This window comes from Papio anubis, chromosome 10 (genome assembly GCF_008728515.1).
Source record: "Papio anubis isolate 15944 chromosome 10, Panubis1.0, whole genome shotgun sequence".
Lineage (NCBI taxonomy): Eukaryota > Metazoa > Chordata > Mammalia > Primates > Cercopithecidae > Papio > Papio anubis.
In genome coordinates, this window is record NC_044985.1 from 59183008 (window position 1) to 59203694 (window position 20687).

The window sequence follows — 20687 nt, forward strand, 5'->3', positions numbered from 1 at the left end:
CTGTAGTCCCAGCTACTGTGGGAGAATCATCTGAGCCAGGGAGGTCGAGGCTGCAGTGAGAGCGCACCACTGGATCAGGTAGCACTTCAGCCTGGGCAACTGGAGTGAGATCCTGTCTCAAAAAATACAACTAAAATACAAATTAAAAAATTATTATTGACTATAGTCCTTCTGTTGTGCTATCAAATATTAGACCTTATTCATTCTTTCTATTTTTGTTTTTGGCTTTACTAATTTTTAAAACTTTACTCACACTTCAAAAAGCAGCTCAAATGCTTCTTTCTTCATGAAGCCCTTCCCTATCTGTATTTCTATGTCTACCCTCTACAAAATGAATCTGTACATCCTTAGTGTTCCCATAGTATATTATTTATAATTATAATATGCCAAATAAATAGCTTGTGGAAAACTTGCCACTTTATCAAATATACTCTTACTATTTCACTTAATTGCAGCACTTGCAACATTCTGCATTATTACTTGGGTCAGCATCTTAGCTCTTTCACTGATGTGTAAGAACCTTTATAGTGAGGCACCACTTTCCTGTTTGATTTTGTTCTATCCATTGTTTTATGTTTTGCACATGGCAAGTGTCCCATTTGATATTTATTGGCACTGAATTGATAGTGGAGTCCATACTGACCTGAAGGGATTAAGTTCCTAAATGTAAACAGATTTTTTTCTTGTCCTTAGATGAAGGCTCTAGGAGTGACCCCAGCTCTAACATTGCCCCGGCCAGCACTGCTAGCCTCAAATTCCACCTCCGACTTTGAAGTCTGGCAGCCACCTCAGAGCCTTAATAGGGAAAGTCGTGACTTGCTGGGTAATAATACACTGCCTTGGAATAATCATTTTCAAATGAATCAACAACAGCAGCTATTTGCCTGATCTAATTAGCATCACCTTTTTTGAGCAGGCAGAAAAAGGTTGGCATATTCTGTATGATGCAACATGCAGCAAATTATATAGACAAGGCAACATCACAGGGTCAGGCACTCACCTCCGTGGCTGAGGGCTTTCTGGCAGTCTTTTTTTTTCCTTCCTCCTTTCTACACTAGCTCAATAAATTGCTTGCATCATTTCAAGTATTATACAACTGCAAGGATATCCTTAATTTGAAACTCAGCCCAAATGTGGTTTCTGTATTTAAGGAAACTTGCTTCGCAGGAGTATTGCAAGAGCAAAGGTGAAATTCTCTTCACATCCAAGAATATTTGAAAGCAATTTAACCTGACTGAGAAATTAACTCTGCTTATTTACCTGGCAGGAATGTCAAGAAAGAACACTGTTACCCTCTTGTTCCTTCTAAGAGGCTTTTGTTTCCAAAGTGGAGTTCTGTAGATATTCTGTAAGGAGGAAGGCTTGGAAAGAGAACAGGCAGAAGGGATGAGAATGATTTCCTAAAACTGGAAGGAAGATGCACATACAGCTGATATTTGAAGGCAGTGTTCCTTCTCACTTAGAGGAGGTAGCAGGACCTTGGAGGGAGGCGTGAATTCTAAGGTAGTGGTGTGCTGGAGCCAGCTTGGCAAAGAACATCTCTTCTCTGACGCAATCATAGTGGAATGAGAACCCAGCCTTTCCCCACATTTTTCAGGACCACGTAAGCGCTTCCTCAACCCCTGACTCTTGTAAGACTCTAAAATAGGGAATGACCACCCTACGGTGACTGAAATCAAATGTTCTATCCGCTCTTGTGAGATTGAGGCCAGATATAATTTAGTTTAAAAAAAATAAAATGTAGGCCAGGTGTGATGGCTCATGCCTGTAATCCAAGCACTTTGGGAGGCTGAGGTGGGTGGATCACCTGAGGTCAGGAGTTCAAGACCAGCTTGGTCAACATGGTAAAAACCCATCTCTATGAAAAAAAAAATTAGCCAGGAGTGGTGGCAGGTGCCTATAATCTCAGCTACTCAGGAGGCTGAGGCAGGAGAATTGCTGGAACCAGGAGGCAGAGGTTGCAGTGAGTCAAGATCATGCCATTGCATTCCAGTCCAGGGGACAACAGTGAGACGTCATCTCAAAAACAAACAAACAAAAAAACAAAAACAAACAAACAAAAAACCAAACATGTGTACTCTAGAGCCAGACTTTCTGTGTTCACAAATCTGGCTCTGCCACTTGCTAGTTGTGTGAGCTTGGGCACATGTCTCAGTTTCCTCATTTTTAAAATGGAAACATTATTAGGCTGGTATAAAAGTAATTGCAGTTTTTGTCATGACTTTTAATGGCAAAACCAATGCATCAATCTAATATATCATCTTTGATATGGTTTGGGTGTGTCCCCACCCAAATCTCAACTTGAATTGTATCTCCCAGAATTCCCACATGTTGTAGGAGGGACCCAGGGGGAGGTAATTAAATCACGGGGGCTGGTCTTTCCCGTGCTATTTTCATGATAGTGAATAAGTCTCACAAGATCTGATGGGTTTATTAGGGGTTTCTGCTTTTGCTTCTTCCTCATTTTCTCTTGCTGCCGTCATGTAAGAAGTACCTTTTGCTTCCTGCCATGACTCTGAGGACTCCCCAGCCATGTGAAACTGTAAGTCCAATTAGACCTCTTTTTCTTCCCAGTCTTGGGTATGTCTTTATCAGCAGTGTAAAAACAGACTAATACAGTTAATTGGTACCAGTAGAGTGGGGAATTGCTAAAAAGATACCCAAAAATGTGGAAGCGACTTTGGAACTGGGTAACAGGCGGAGGTTGGAAGAGTTTGGAGGGCTCAGAAGAAGACAAGAAAATGTGGGAAAGTTTAGAACGCCATAGAGACTTGTTGAATGGTTTTGCCCAAAATGCTGATAGTGATATGGACAATAACGTCCAGGCTGAGGTGATCTCAGATGGAAATGAGGAACTTGTTGGGAACTGGAGTAAAGGTGACTCTTGTTATGTTTTATCAAAGAGACTGGCGGTATTTTACCTCTTTCCTAGAGATTTCTGAAACTTTGAACTTGAGAAAGATGATTTAGGGTATCTGGCAGAAGAAATTTCTAAGCAGCAAAGAATTCAAGAGGTAACTTGGGTGCTGTTAAAGGCATTGAGTTTTATAAGGGAAGCAGAGCATAAAAGTTTGGAAAATTTGTAGTCTGACTATGCAATAGAAAAGAAAAACCAATTTTCTGATATTCAAACTAGCTGCAGAAATTTGCAGAAGTAGCAAGGAGCCTAATGTTAGTCCCCAAGACCATGCGGAAAATATCTCTAGGCCATGTCAGAGACCTTCATGGCAGCCACTCCCATCAGAGGCCTGGAGGCCCAGGAGGAAAAAGTGGTTTTGTGGGCCAGATCCAGGGCCCCTGTGCTGTGTGCAGCCTAGGGACTTGGTGCCCTGTGTCCCAGCCGCTCTAGCTGTGGCTGAAAGGGGCGAACTTACAGCTTGGGCTGTGGCTTCAGAGATTGGAAGCCCCAAGCCTTGGCATATTCCATGTGGTATTGAGCCTGAAGGTGCACAGAAGTGAAGAATTGAGGTTTGGGAACCTCCACCTAGATTTCAGAAGATGTATGGAAATGCATGGATGCCCAGGCAAAAGTTTGCTACAGGCACAGGGCCTTCATGGAGGACATCTGCTAGGGCAGTGTGGAAGGGAGATGTGGGGTAGAAGCCCCCACACAGAATCCCTGCTGGGGCACTGCCTAGTGGAGCTGTGAGAAGAGGGCCACTGTCCTCCAGATGCCAGAATGGTAGATCCACCTACAGATAGCACTGTGTGCCTGGAAAAGCTGCAGACACTCAATGCTAGCTTGTGAAAACAGCCGGGAGGGAGGATGTACCCTGCAAAGCCACAGGGGTAGAGCTGCCCAAGACCATGGGAACTAACCTCTTGCATCAGCATGATCTGAATGTTAGACATGGAGCAAGGGAGATCCTTTTGGAGCTTTAAGATTTGACTGCCCTACAGAATTTTGGACTTGCATGGGTCTTGTAGTCCCTTTGTTTTGACCAATTTCTCCCATTTGGAATGGCTGTATTTACCCAATGCCTGTACCCCCATTGTATCTAGGAGGTAACTAACTTGCTTTTGATTTTACAGAATCATAGGTGGAAGGCACTTGCTTTGTCTGGGATGGATGAGACTTTAGGTTGTGGACTTTTGAGTTAATGCTGAAATGAGTTAAGACTTTGGAAGACTGTTGGGAAGGCATGACTGATTTTGAAATGTGAGGACATGAGATTTGAGAGGGGCCAGGGTTGAAATGATATTGTTTGGCTGTGTCCTCACCCAAATCTCAACTTGAATTTTATCTCCCAGAATTCCCACGTGTTGTGGGAGGGACACAGGGGAGGTAATTGAATCATGGGAGCTGGTCTTTCTGGCGCTATTCTCGTGACAGTGAATAACTCTCATGAGATCTGATGGGTTTATTAGGGGTTTATACTTTTGCTTCTTCCTCATTTTCTCTTGCCGCCACCATATAAGAAGTACCTTTCGCCTCCCGCCATGATTCTGAGGCCTCCTCAGCCATGTGGAACTGTAAGGCCAATTAAACCTCTTTTTCTTCCCAGTCTTGGGTATGTCTTTATCAACAGCATAAAAACGGACTAATACAATCTTCTTTATAAGGCTGCTGAGCCTTGAAAGCAGGGCCTGGCCTACGTGAAGCACCATCTAAGCACTCATCCCACTGTTGCTGCTGCGTGGGGTGGCAGGGCATATTTACATATGCTGAATGAATAGCCCTAGTACTACACGTGTGTCCAGAGGGCAAGTCATTTGAGGGAAGTGTCAATGTCTACATTTCTTTATCTTTGCTCTTGCATTGCTTCTGTGCTTTCGTAACACTTCCTGTTACAGTTTGAACATGCACATTTCTTATGTCCACATCTCTGTAGCTCTCCCAGTTCCTGATACATGGTAGGCACACAGCAAACAAGTTTCAGGTTGAACTGAATTTAGATCTGTTGTAGGGTATTCAGCAACGTGCTCAGGTCTGGTCAAGGGCTTTCTGATGAGACTGATTGAAAAACAATCACAATGATTTATTAAAAGGCCTAAAATAATGTGGTTCCTTGGTCAAAAGGAAAGCAAGGTACAAAGAAAGTCATTACTATAAGGTCACATGGATATTTAGAGGCCGAGTTGACTTCCTGAGGTTTCCTGCTCAAAAGCCTCCAGGTTTGAGGAACCAACTAGAGCTTCCTTCAGAAAGAGCAGCCCAAGGCCAGAAGACCTTTGTCAAAGAATTCAAAGGAAGCCTGGGTTGCCTCTGGCCCAGATGTTGGGGAAAGGGGTCAGCTTTCACAGTAAGCAGAGATTTCAGCGGGGACTGGATTTGTTAACTAGAATAGCTGATAAACTTTTCTTTTCCTCCTCCAGTCATAGCAAAGCATCTAGCCAAAGATGCTATTCTTCAATTCAGAGGAAGAATTTCTGCAACTTCATGGCTTAACAGTTAACCGAGTATCCTTGTAACAGCTAAGTACCATTTGCTTAACAAATAAAAAAAATGAAATGTGTTTGGAAGGACAAAAGCCACATAGCAAGAGTCGACTTTCTGGATTAATATTACGACAACATCAGCAACAACCAACATTGATTGGACACTAGGTTCTGTGCTGGATTTGTTCAAGTGTCATTTCATTCAATCCTCACAGGAGTCCAAGGAGACACACTATTATTTTCTTCATCTCACAGATGAGGAAATGAGGATGAAGTTGTCAAGTGACTATTCCAAAGGTATAATAAGGAGTACCCAGCCTTTGAACCCTCCTTTCTGAATGGAAGTTTTTCTGTAATCATCCTTGCTAAATATAGCTTCAAAATTAAAGAATGGCCAAATTTGGCCACAAAGGAGTAGGAGTAAATAAAGATGATGACTGGAGCTAAAATATAGTCACTTATCTCTGAAATAATGGTCACAGTGAGTAAGAAGTTCAAAATCCACACTTTAACTTTTGTTGTTGTTGCTGTTTAGTCTCTATCAAGGTTAAAATTATAGCATTTAAAATGCCAGTGTTAAGAGAAAAAAAAAGGAAAATGCCATGTGAAGTTAGCAAGAGCAAGCGGACCATTAAAACAGCAGGAATGAATAAAACTCAGAAAGCATGAAACAAGATGAGCTCAGTCAACTCAAGCTTCCCAGTCAGGACTGTAGGGAGAGGCCAAGCTCTGTTTCCCCATTTAACTGTAAATCCAGACAAAGTGACAGAGAAAGGTTAGAAGTAAAAGGTAGAGCAAGAGGTTACCTTAAAAATACAAATGAAAGAAGGCCAAGGACATGTTATCGTTAATATCATATATTGTCGAAATCAAAGGGAAAACAAAGCGTTAAGCAGAGGACAGTTTTTAAGTGAAGGTTAGAGTCTCCAGTGAAGAGATGACGGGGGGCCCTTATGCACAATAGTAGCAAAACAAACGATTCTCTAGACTAGCCCAGCCTTGGAAACCACAGACCCTGCTGGTTTAGCAACAGTATTTTAGACACTTGGCCAACATATCCTCCTGCCCTGGGGCCCAAGCCCTACAAACGGTTCCAAGGGATTTCTTTATTTGCTTCCTTCCCTAACCCTTCTTGCGACGCCTGTAAACACACCGGACAATTACAAAGTCGAGCAGCCCGCAATATTGGAACAGAGACACCCTGTTAAATCTGTTCCTGACAGCTGCGAGCCCCTTTTATATTTCAATTATAAGATCAACAACTGTAACTCCTGGCAGACCATTACCACCCAGAGTTTGGGGAGTTCTGGGGACAGCACGGCTGTGCCCTGCTCACTGTGGAATCCCCTGAGGGAGGAGGACTGGCTGGGAGGGGCTCCCCATCTCCTCAGCTGGCCAAGCCCTGTGTCACACCTGAAGGACAAGCTCAAGAGCAAACATGAAAGGCTCAAGGCCGCAGCGACTGAGATCATGGGGCTGGAGCCTGCACCAGCAGCCCCACCAGAGCCCTAACTGTGCTTTGGTGTTCTTTCATTTCACCTTGCTCAAACTTGGACACTGAGATCCTCATACTGGATGTTAGGAAAGAAAAAGACATAGTATTCCCTCCTAGTTCTTAATTCAAAAGGACTCTAAAAATTTTGCTGGAAAGGCCAGACCCATGCTCTCCCTGTGTGAAGGCAAAGGGCCTCATGCTGCCGCAGCGGCCATGGCAGCCAGCAATTTCCCCACTCAGTCATGGGCTCTGGTCTGTGGTGTAGGGTCCTGTGGGCCTTCCTCCACAATGTCAGCAAATGGGGATATGCCGCCTGGTTCATGTGAGTCTCCACCTGTGCTCACACCTGCTGGATCATCAGCCAAATGGAGCTCCTGACAGTTCCAAAATAGATAGCGACAAGGCGGGTTTCCATTGAAGGCCTTGCTTCCTAGAACATCTGTTCCCATCCAAATCGCCCCTGTTCTTTACTTTTAAAACTTAAATTAAACTGACCCTCAACCCAAAAACATTTCACTGAATTTTCTAGTTTAAATGTCATTTGAAATTAAGTCCAGTTAGCAAAGTTATTGAGCTTCTGCAAAGATCTGGTTTCTTCGTCTTCGAGGAGCTTAGAACCAGTAGAAAGAAAATTTACTATCCATTACCTTACCTTTTGGTTATAAAGCACAGATGTATGTATCTTTTTTAGAAATTACACATTCAGAAGTGTTGCTTGCCAAAGGCCTCCTACAATTTCACCCAGAGCTCATTTAGCCATTTGTAGTATTTCCTAAAGAGAACAACCTGCAGTTGCTGCATTCACTTCAAAACCCTGGCCACCCGTATTCATTCCCTTGAGAACTCTGAAAAGCTACGTTTCACAGAATAAGACTTTTATAAAGAAGCCCTACTAATTAGCTTGGCTCTCCAAACCTGGGTCCTAAAAAATCAGGCCTAGGAGGAATCAAAAAGTACATGAGATGTTTTTTAAAATCTCACATTCTTTACGGCATTCTTTTTAAAACTAACCATGTCCTTTGTGTACAGAAACACTCAGTGCTAACATTGGTTTTCATGTATGGGATAAACTGAAGAGAATATGGTCAGGGTGGTGTGTGTCTTTGAAATAGATTTGTGGAGAGCGCTTCGTTCGTATAACTTGGATTCTTTTCTTGCCAAATGTATGTTTATGGCAAAACACATGCAAATTTGAGTGTGTGTGTGTGTGTGTGTGTGTGTGTGTGTGTGGTCTTAGTCAGATGCATTATTACAGAGCCCTCCTTCAATGACCCAGGGAAACCTGCACAGTGTGTGAGAATGTGCGTGACACCCTGAGAAAACCATTTATATTCAAAAATCTGCTTTCACAGGAATCAAATATTTAAACCAATATCTTTTAGGTACTTAAATCATTGCCTGGAAAAAAGTGTCTTGTTCCACATACTAAATTCTTATTTGAATCTAGTCTGTATATCAGTATTTTGATGGTGAGCTTTTTTTTTAAAAAAGGAGTTTTTAAGGTAAACTTCTAATTTAAAAAAATTAGAAGTTTGTAAAGTGTTTTGGCAATAAAGATTTGAAATTTGAATTTGATAAAGATAGGCTGGAGAAAGATGATCTTCCACAATAATCAGGAGTTCTTTGTGTATTGGATAAGTAGCTATTAGTAATATAAGTCTGTATTAGTCTGTTCTCACACTGCTAATAAAGACATACCCAAGACCAGTAATTTATAAAGGAGAGAGGTTTAATTGACTCACAGTTCAGCACGGCTGGGGAAGACTTAGGAAACTTGCAATCATGGTGGAAGGGGAAGGAAACACATCCTTCTTCACACAGCAGCAGCAAGGAGAAGTGCTGAGCAAAAGGGAGAAAACCCCTTATAAAACCATCAGATCTCGTGAGAACTCACTATCATGAAAACAGCATGAGGGTAACTGTCCCCATGATTAAATTACCTCTCACTGGGTCCCTCCCAGGACGTGTGAGGATAATGGGAACTACAATTCAAGATGAGATTTGGGTGGGGTCACAGCCAAACCATATCAAGGTCCACTACAATTCTAAAACTCCAAAGCCTTAAACTTTCTGGAATGTATTTGGCAGCAAAATCTAAGCTAAACCAACAGGACCCTACTTATAGCTTTATTTCTTCTACTTTGTGTAAAGGGTCATGTATTTCACTGCAGAACATTAAGCGTTGATTCTGGAGTGCTGCCCCACACCCTGTCGGGTGTTACAGAAGTTCATGCACGACATTATCTTTTTAGGCTCTAAATAATTCTAGACTCTGAAACACATCTGGCCAAAGGTTTCAGATGACTTTCAGTCCTATAAAATCATACTGTAGTGGACACTATTACATTTTTCTGTAGGGTTCTATCTCACTATTTGTTCTTACAGGGAGAGCCCATTTATGCATGGTAGTTACACACAATTTGCGCCTGGTTGCCCTGAGGATGGGGTTTATTTTCTGGAGATATTATTTCCTTACCAATTTCCTCATCAATTTTCCTCCATCTTTATAACTACTGGGTGTTTTACCCACATCTTCAGTTCAGTTCAGCATGTGTTGCTTGCCTGGTCTGTCCAGGCACCATGCTTAGTGCCAGGAGGGATGCAGCCATGAGCAAGATACTGTGAACCATTTAAGAGCAACCTGGTGGCAGTTGTAGACATGAATAACATTCATCTTTTACGAAAGGTTAAATGTTATAAAGGGCAGAATTACAAACAAAATGCTGAGGGATCAAAGAGGGAGAATAATACATGTCAAGGCAGGCTTCATAGAGGAGGTAACATTTGAGCTTAAGCATCCATGCCTTGAATGATCTTGAAATTTTCACATGAGAAGAAGGGAGAAGCCCTGTCCTTTATTATGTTTTTAAGGATACTTATATTAAAAAAGAAAAAGAAAACAGACATTTCAAAGCAGGGCTACAAAAACAGAGATATATTTTAATGTTTACTTTGAATGCTTTTTGCATAGAAAATGCAATGCAATAACATTGTAGTCGTGGCATAATTGGATTACCCCACGGCTATAATATCCCAAGTTGTTAGATTGCAGAAAAAAAATGTTTATGTAAAATATTCTATAGAGTGATCTGGTTTAAAGTGATATAATGGACCCCATCTTTGAATCCCATCAGTTATCTCTATGACTGTATGTATTGACTTACTTGAAGATGAGATAAATGTCTAAGTTTAAATGTATCATTCAGGATATGCTGAATTATGTTACAAGCGAACTCCAAATTTCAGTGACATAACACAAAGTTTATTTCCTGCTCACATCACATGTCCATTGAAGGCAAAAGAAGGCCTCTGGTACTTGTCATCACCCAGGCATCGGAATGAGGGAGGCTTCATCTTGATGTGTGTTTCCAATGACCACCACAGCAGTGTGGCAAATCACACAATGCTTCTTAAACATCTTGCCCTTTGTCGCTTCCACTCATGTTGTATAGACCAAAGCAATTCACATGGCCACACTTCATTTTAGAGGAGGTAGGAAAGAACAATCCTAGAACAATCCTATTCTGGAAGTTCAGAGGCCAGAATGATCAGGTCAAGAGAACAAATGACAACTTCAGCAGGGAACAGGGAGTCATACAAAGTTCTTTTAAAAACAGAAAACTGGAAACATACGGTTGAGAATACAAATAAGGTGTGAAGGAGCACATAGATTACCTGAAATTGGGTGCTTGGGGAAAGAAAGCTGGGAGACACATCGGACTCACAGAGAGCTAGGAGTTTAGGGATCTCTTAGCAGTCCTTGCATTGAACTGTGCCTTCACATTAAGCAAGATACTTATTCTGGCTTCGCTTCAGTACCTCCAAGGGGAAAAGAGATACAACAATGGTAATGTATACTGCCTTCCTGTTAGTCTGAGGGTTAATGAAATTTGGGGGATGAGGCACTTAACTCTCCGTTTGCTATTCAATTCTGGAGAGAGCTGCCTCTTAAACAAAACGAGCCTTTTTCTTTGAGTCCATAGTACATTTCCACAGTGACAAATTCTGCCAAGCTCACCAAAATTTGAGCTAAACCTGAATAATAAGTTGACCATTTATTTTATGAATTGGATGTGCATCCTGCCAAGTTTTCCAAGTGGTTATGACAACAGAATCCCTCACCTATAATATCCATCCACAGCTCTCATCTATAGCTCCCTTGTTTGTTCTGAAGATAATATATTGATTGTGTCTCTTTCGATGGCATTCCTTGCATGCTTCTCACATGAGGAAGAGTTACTGCTGTTTTCCCCAGGAGACCTAAAATGACTGCATTTTTACACGTGTTATTTACTGTATACATTCTAATATCAAAATGGTCAATTCATTTATAATCTTTTTAACATGCCTTAGAGAATAAAGGGTCTGTTATTATGTTTTGCTTATATGGGGAGCTTTTTTCTTTTTTTGCATGTAAGTTTTACTTTACAACTCATAATTGATCTTGTGCCCATGAATAGTTAACATTAATTATGCACAATTAGCATATGATAATGAATGACACACATTTCGAGCAAATATTAGACAGCATAATTATACTGAATATTATTGCGTTCAGCTATGCAGATTCACAAAATATGATGGATGATGTGTTCATCTCTATTGAATCAATTTACCTGGACTAAAGTGATGACTTAAAAATGAACACAGCAGAAAATAAATGCACGTAAGTCAAATACTGCTAAGCACTAAAGAATATTTCCAAGTGGCAAGAGCTGGAGGTCAGTAGACCAATTCTTTTGCTTGCAGCTAGCAGAATATTTTAGATGCACATTGTAGGATTTTGGAGCTCAGTTTAAAAATCCTTCAGAATTCAAGGGTTGTTTTATGTAAAGTGTTCTGACAGGCAAAATGATTCCTTTTTAAACATAATTTACCTCTGCTCTGCCGGCCTCTTGTGGATAACAAAAACATCTATGCAGAGTAACAACTATTTTTGGCATGTGCAGAATTTAAGGTGCTTAAAAAGATGGGAAGCCCTACAACATTATGCCGTTGGTCTAAAAGCACCAGATGAAATCAAGCGAGAGAAATAAGGCTTGGAGAAATCCTCTCACTGGCTAGAATTATCAACAATAGTTTGCCTGTCTTTTCAAGTGTTCTTTCATTATGGCACTTACTTTTTTTTTCAAGTAAAAACAGGTAAACAAGTAGGCTGTGATTGAACTTTGACTTTCTAGTTAAGAATTCGCTATTTGAAGAGTCTATTCGCCTCACAAAAATGAGACCTCCTTTATAAAGAACCACAAAAGCCCAAAGTAAAGATAACCTTATATTTCCCAGATTGTGAGCATAGAAAATTATTCCAAGTCATCACACAAACCAATTTTTGCACCTGGACTTGATCCAGGTACACGGCTGATAGAGGTACACACTCTGCCCTCCTCCTTCTCTCTTTTCTGTGTACTCACATTAACTTTGAGGAACCCATCTTGAGAGCTCTTGGCTGACTTCTATTTTAAGAACCTATTTCAGCCATTATAATTAGTCCCTAGTTTGTTTGGAATCCTCTCAGGCATTCAAAATGTTCCAAAGATCTTAAACAAGTCATTTTTCAAAAATTTCCACTGGAATATCCCTAACGGCAGAAGAAAGTCAACTTACCTTTGGGGGCCTGGGTCCCTAACTCAAAACGGAAAATGCTGTTGAAGTCCTTTCTTTTGCCATAAAGAAATACAAAGTTCTGTATACACTTTGTGTTTTTCCATATAATAGATCTGAATTGTATTTCATTTTTAAAAACCATTAATATTTTAAATTACTTACCATTGAGTAAAATGGATGGTCCAGGATGACACACTGTGCCTATAGCTTTGAGCATTCCCCAGCACACTGTTGAAGCATGTTCTGAGGTACCAGTTCTCAGAATGGAGGCCTAGTCTGTTTCGTGGAAAATCTTTTCATAAAACAAGCTAATCATTAAATGTTTGCAATTACAAACAATACTGCAAAGCAAGTGTTCATCAATAGGGAACAGATGACATTTTTCATTGTGCCGCATCCAGAGAGTGAATGTCATACAACTGTTTAAAAGGATAAATACCACCTATTGTATTGTCAAGTAAAGATGTCCATAATGTAGTGTCAACGGAAAAAGTCACAGAATGATATTATAGGGTGATCCCATTAATATATTTGTATAGTGCTTTTAAAGTCTTTGTATGGAGTAGGGTCTGGGAAAATTTCACTCTCTGTGGGAATGCATTAATTATTTTGCAACAACTATGGATTATTGCAAATCTAAAACAATTTATGTAATCCCATTTTGAAAAAAAAGAAAAAGACTTTGCACAGATGGTACCTGTGGTAAACCTAAACAAACAAACTCTCTAGATTCAGTTTTTTTTCATGCGAAATTTATATAATCTTAACACTAGAAGAAAAGACAAATTCTAGTGTTCTGTACAAATTAGGATTTTTTTCTTTTGAGATGGGCTTACTCTGTTGTCCAGACTGGAGTGCATTGGCATCATCATGACTCACTCCTTCTGGGATGAAGTGATCCTCCCACCTCAGCCTCTGGACTAGCTGGGGCCACAGGTGAGTACTACCATCTCTGGCTATTTTTTTTTTTTTTAGAAGTTCGACCTCACTATGTTACCCAGGTTGGTCTTGAACTCCTGGGCTCAAGCAGTCCTCCTGCCTTGGCCTCCCAAAGTGTTGGGATTATAGGTGTGAGCCATTGCACCAAAGATAATTCCAGCCAGGAATTCTTTTTGTAGTACTCCTGATGAATTGTTATAAGGATTCATTTTGAATAATTCCATCTGATGCCTTGGTGCACTTTGTGATGGAACACTTAGGCCATGTAGAAGAGGACCAAGAAGAAAACAAAAATTGCCCATATTCCTACCATGCAAAGACAACTTAGAGGTCCTTTCTCACATTGAACCGAATCTGGGCTCCTCTTCTCAATGGTCCTGGTTCTCTGTTCTAAAGATGCATTTTTAAGAATGCATCTGTGCTCCCTCTTCTGGGTAACAGCCTCTGAACAGGTAAAGGCAGATTGTACATTTCTCTTCAGTCTTCTCTAAATTAAGCAGAATTGACCTTCAAATATTCCTCAAAGCACACAGTTTCCTTTTGAGGCTTATAAATTTGACATTGCTCATCTTAAAGCCTGCTTCCAAATGATTGTGACCTTCTAACTAAGGTTTGACCGTCATGGAGAACAGCGATTGTCACTGTATATCTGTGGATCTAACTCAAAATGGAAAATTTCTTGGAAGTCTTATATTTTACCACAAAACTTCATATGCATTTTGTATTAGTCGGTTTAATTTAAAATTACCGAATGTATTAGTCTGTTCTCACACTGCTATAAAGACATACCTGAGACTAGGCAATTTATAAAGGAAAGAAGCTTAATTGACTCACAGTTCACTTCCATGTGGCTCGGGAGGCCTCATGAAACTTATGATCATGGTGGAAGGGGAAGAGGCACATCTTACATGGCAGCAGGTGAGAGAGATCAAGCAAGAGCAGAGAAAACTGCTTAATAAAACCATCAGATCTCATGAGAACTCATTCACTATCACAAGAACAGCATGGGGGGAAACCACCTCCATGATCCAATCGCCTCCCACTTGGTTCCTCCTTCCACACATAGGGATTATGGGGATTACAATCCAAAATGAGATATGGGTGGGGACACAGAGCCAAACCTTATCACTTACCTAGTAACATGGATGGTTTAGAAAGCCATACTGCACCTATGGTTCTGCATATCCCCTAACAAACTGCCACGATGCCATCCTAAATGGTGTGCTCTCAGAAGCAATTGCCATAGAATTTTGGCCATATTGTCATTAAAATAAAATTCTCTAAGTACAAATGTCATTCTTGTAATCATCCAGTCATTTAATACATATCAATTCTCTATTGCATACAGCTAGGCACTGGGATTCCATGAGAACCTGACCATCTCAGCTTCTGCCTCCACAGATGTTCTTGTCAAGAGAGGGATACAGAAAAGCGAACAGGTAATTAATTACAAGGCAGAGTGTGAGACAGTATGATGGGCTGTAGGGGATCACCCATACACTATGATGATCTTGTAGGGGATCACCCAATAGGTGCTCAGGGCTCAGAGGCAGCTTCCTGGAGGAAGGGACACCTAAGTTCAGATTTGGAGGTCCAGGAAGAATTAAGGAGGGTGAGAAAGGTGTGTTTGAGGGTGCTCTAGGTACAGACCAGCATCAGCACAACCCCAGGGGCAAAAGAAAGCATGACATATTCAGGCAACTGAAAGAAATTGAATGTGATTGAGAGTGGAGCCTGAAGTGAGAAGTGGTAAGGTTTGCTGTTTGAGAGGATAATATTGGGGCCAGATTATGAAGGACCTTGAGAAACCTGGGAATGAGTTTAGACTTTGTTCTAAAGGTCAAGAGAATCCACCAAGGGTATCCAAGCTGGGGAACAGATTGGAGGTGGTCCACCAGACAGGAGGCAGAAAGGCCAGACTCAGACATTAATTTATTTGGATTTTCTGAGTTTCGATTTTCTCATCTTTGAAATAAGGACAATAGCACATATCTCAAGGACTGTTATGGAACTTAAATAGAATATTAGAAATCAAGAAGCTAAATCAGTGTTTGGCATGTTGGGAGGCCAAGAATATCTCCTGGCCCCTCATAAGTCTATGGTGTTGTATTTTTATTGGTATCTGATTTATTTTGTAACATATGATAATTAATATTGAATTACTGAATGATTCTTAACTATGATCAAAGGCCCACATGTTCATATGTCCATGCAATGAATGACCATGCCTATCAGCAAAAGGGCAATCAATGTTCTTACAGAAGTTACTGGAATTGTGAACCACATGCTAGTTTCATGAATACTGGAAGCCACAATACTGGACATTTAAAAAAAGTCTTTTGTCCTCTTAATTAAGCAAATGTGTTACTCTCTGAAATTTAATTTTCTCTTCAGATTTCATACATTCTGTTTTTAAAATTGCCCAGTTGTTGCTAATACATCAAACCATATTTTTGGTAGAATGGAGAAGGGAGGAAAAGAAGGATTTGGGGAGGAAGAGGGACAGGAAATCGCTGAAGAATGGTACCTTGCTTTGGTTTATGTGACATAGATAACACTTGCTCTTTGACTATGGAAGGCCTTACACCAGTCAGAAAGTTACACAAAACACTAACCTGTTGATCATTGCAATCTTATTAGCAATATGCATATTTGAAATGTACATTTTAAATGAAATTATCTTTGAGAATGTGATTTTCCCCAGAGCTGTGTAAGTAGATGTCTATTTTCTTCATTATTTTACCAAGTAAGTTTGTTTAGAAAACCCATGCAATAGAAACTGTATTATTCTTGAGTATTACTTTAAGAAAATAATCTGGCTAGGGAATACAGTCTGAAATCCAATGTCAAAGTATTCTAACCAGCCTGGAATTCTGCATAAGGTACCTGTGAAGAGTCATAACAAGATGTCCAGGAACAGAATGAATACTGTCTAATTCCAGTGGGGAAGTGGGGAAAACAAAATAGAAAGAAAATTCTGATATCTTCCTTTCCAAGTAATAGGCAAATTATGTAATAAAAGACTAGAGATTTAGCAGAAACCCCCTGGACCTTAAAAACAAACTGATGTACAGAGAAAACTATTACTTTCTGTGTAGCTATAAGGTTAGTGATTGTGATTCAAGAGTTGACATTTATTTTATTTTTCACATTCCATGGGCAGAATTAGTACCATATGGCAACAAACCATTGGGTGGTTAAAAATCACAGGATGATAAATTTCTGCTTTTAAAATGTAAAGTAGATCAAATGTTTTAGGCTTCTTTTTGTTTTTATTTTATTCCACCTTGTTTTTTCCTTTCCTTTTCCTGGAAAGTTCACAATACAGTATCAGTCACCTAGAAAACATTTAATCATAATAACTGATGATGATAAATATTGTATGCATATGTAAGGCATGAGCTTCGGTTACTAGTGGAAGAAGGCCTTCGTGGAAATACTTCTTTATAAGGGATCATCTACTTTTTACTCATTCTCTCAAAACTTTAGCCAAGGAAAACCAAGCATTTATTTACTTTGAGCTTTAATATTTTCTTTATCATTACTAAAAAGTAATAATTCTACTTAAAGGTGCCCAAAATCTCCTATCACTTAGTGCTCCAAGTTAGACTATTAGAGTTTTATTCATTTAGCTGAATGCTAAATGCTTCTTAAAATACAAATATCCCCATAAGAAGGGTAGCAATTAGTCTTTTTGTACCATACTGGGACTTCAAAAATCTGATGCAGGAAAGGAATCTGAGTGCCTCAGTTTATTAGATTCACCACCACAGAAGGAAGATCTGAGTAAAAAAGTGTCAGAAGAGGGAGGCTGTAGCTAACACAGATAAGCTGTGGCCCAGGTGGTTTGGCTAAGCTTGGCTGCAGGTGCAGATTGTTCCAGGGAAGGTGATTCTTATCTCCATGGTGTGACTATTTGTAGGTAACAATTCTGGAAGATCTGCATCTGAGTCCTGGGGGAGTCTTCCAGGCAGCAAGCGGTGGGAAAGCTTGCCTTGGCTGGCCCCCAAACTGACCCAGTGGGTAGTCATGGGTATTGCAGAAAAGTCACAGTGCAATTACTTGCTTGAATGCACTCACACAGTAGCAACAAGAAACACTACTAAAGTAGCAGTAGCAAGAGCAAAAAAAAGTTATTGAATTTGTAGCTGAGGCATAACGTTTAAGCTTTAAGAAAACAACTTTGATTAATAAACCTAAAAAACTCTTTGCGGCTGGGCGCCGTGGCTCATGCCTATAATCCCAGCACTTTGGGAGGCCGAGGCGGGTGGATCACATAAGGTCAGGAGTTTGAGACCAGCCTGGCCAACATGGTGAAATCCCGTCTCTATTAAAAATACAAGAATTAGCCGGGCGTGGTAGCGTGTGCCTGTAATCCCAGCTACCCAGCAAGCTGAAGCAGGAGAATTGCCGGAACCCAGGAGGCAGAGGCTGCAGTGAGCTGCGATCACGCCACTGCACTCCAGCCTGGGCAAAAGAACAACACTCCATCTCAAACAACAGCAACAACAACAACAACAAACAACCACAACAACAAAACAGACAAAAAAGAAACACGCAAAAAAACCAAACAACTCTTTGCAGCTGAAATCAAAACATAACTGAGGAGAACTCAAAAAACCTAGGTGAATACATTATCCAGCCAGCCCAATCTAAAGACCTCCCTAATACCTAGAGAGGCGGGCTCCAGAGTTAACATTTTACAAGCATAATTTAGTTATATGTCTACATGAATATTCAAAATGAGGCCAGGTATGGTGACTCACATCTGTAATCCGAGCACTTTGGAAGGCCAAGGTGGGTGGATCACTTGAGGTCAGGAGTTTGAGACCAGCCTGGCCTACATGGAGAAACCCTGTCTCTACTAAAAATACAAAAATTAGCTGGGCATGGTGGCACACACTGTAATCTCAGCTACTCAGGAGGCTGAGGCAGGAGAATCGCTTGAACCCAGGAGGTGGAGGTTGCAGTGAGCCGAGATCACACCATTGCACTTCAGCATGGGGGACAAGAGTGAAACTCTGTCTTTAAAAAAAAAAAAGATACTGCACGATTATGGCACTGTAGCAAGTATGTAGCAAGTACTTTATTAAGCTTCTCTCCGTTAATTCTCACAACAACCTGGGCATTAAAATTACCCTTATTTTACACAGGAGGACATTGAGGCTTAGAGGTAAGTAGTTTATCCCAAATTTCAGAGATAAGCAATTGTATTTGCTTGCTGGTATTAATGAGCCACAGTCTGACTGGCTTAAACAAGAGAAGTTTATTTCCTCACAGTTCTAGAGTATAGAAGTCCAAGGTCAAGGTCCAAGGTCAGCTGGGTTGTTTTTTTCTGAGGCCTCTCTCCTTATTGGCTGTCATTTCCCTGTGTCCTCATATAATATTGCCTATGTGTGTGTCTGTGTCCTACTCTCCTCTTCTTATAAGGATACTTTAGGGTAGACTAAGGTACACCCTAATAACTTCATTTTACCTTTATTATCATTTTAAAGATCCTCTCTCCAAACACAGTCACATTCTGAGGTACTGGGTTTAGGATTTCAACATACGAATTTCAGGGAGACCCAATTCAATCCATAACAGCAATTCTTTTAAGTTATTTTAGGTAGCTATATATTTATTATAGATAACTTAATAATCTATTAAGATAACTTAATAGTTATCTTAATAAGTTATAATATTATACTCTTTATAAGTTATAATATTATACTCTTATGTCAGCCAATGAAATGAACTACCCTAGAGACCTCGAAACAAGAAATCTGTCAAAAGAAAATAGTTTCACGGCTAAAGAAAGAGTTGAGAAACCCAACAGAAATAATCTAGAGGCAAACGAGTATGGAAATACATTTTTTCCTCTGGGGCTGGTAGGATGAAGAGAGGAAGGAGATGGTGTCACGGGAGTAGCATGTGATTAGAGGCCACCCAGCGGACCTGAACTGCCGTGGACCTGCCCCATGGCACCTGGGGCTGCAAAGGACAGGGCTGTTTGGCAAGACATGAAGCCATGTAGAAAATGGGCACCGAGGAGATGACACCTGAAACAGAGAGGAGGACCAACACCTTGACCTCTTCCTCTGCCAGAGCCTACCCCCAGTTGATTCTCCGCCAAAACTGCAGGGCCCAGGTACCCCGGAAATGCAGTGCCCTTAGTTCCCTGTGAAAAGGAACAGAGCACGGGAAAGACAAGACATGGCTCTAGGAGCAAAGATCTGAAAACCAATACCACTAACTTATATAGAGTTCATTTCACAAGTTGGAACACAGTGGTTCTTGACCAGTGGTTTTGTGGGCCTGGTGAAGTCATCAGTTCATTTCCTTTAAGAACCATGGAACAGAAATTCCTGAATTGCTTAGAACTGGTTTAAAGCCAGGATTTGGGTGTTTGCTTGTAGAAACCAGAGAAAACCAAAACCAAAACCAAACAAACAAAAAAGTCCACTTTGTACTGATGAGCTTTGTTTCTTTCACCGCTTTGTTTGGATATGCTTAGCCTCTAAGATTGTTCTCTAAATGAGCAAAGGCTTGTAAGCAGCTTTAAGACTCTAAAAATATGACTTACCTGACAATTGCTTGGTTCACTTGCTACCTGTCTTTTGCATATTTTCTCCTCTCATCTGTAGTTTTTTGAGACAGGAACATGTCTTTGAAGAAATCTGTGTCCCCCCGCAACCTCAGGACTGATGATCATAAAGCATCTGTGGAGCCCTTTGTTGGGAGAGGACCGGGAGAAGACCGGGAGAAGCGGGAGCACGTGTTTCATGTGGCCAGAATCCTCTGCAGCCACCAGCAGAAGAAGGGAGGCATGGGATGTCAGACCTGTTAACAGAATCTTTTAGAGCAACTTGTTTTCTATGCAGAGACTTTTTCAAGACCAGGGCTATTTTTTGCCGCTTAATGTGGTCTACATTTTCTGCAGTCAGATCCCACTGATGGTTAATGACACAAGATCCAGGAAGCTTGGGGATTGCGCCAGTAGACACCAGAGACGGTAACCTTGTCAAAAAAGAAACAGATGACATACTTACAGCATGGTGAGACACTCAGTTCCTAAGCCCCTAAAGCAACTAGGAAGCAAGAGATTTGATGCAGACACACTAATTACACAGCCGGATTTCTCTGAAGACAGCATTTACCAATGCTCTCTCTTAAAAATGCAGATTGACAGAGGGATAATTCCAAGTAATTTAATGAAACAGCAGGTGATAGTGAGAATTATCCTAGGGGTGGGGTAAGCAAGTAGCCGTGTGCAGTCAGGCACATGCTA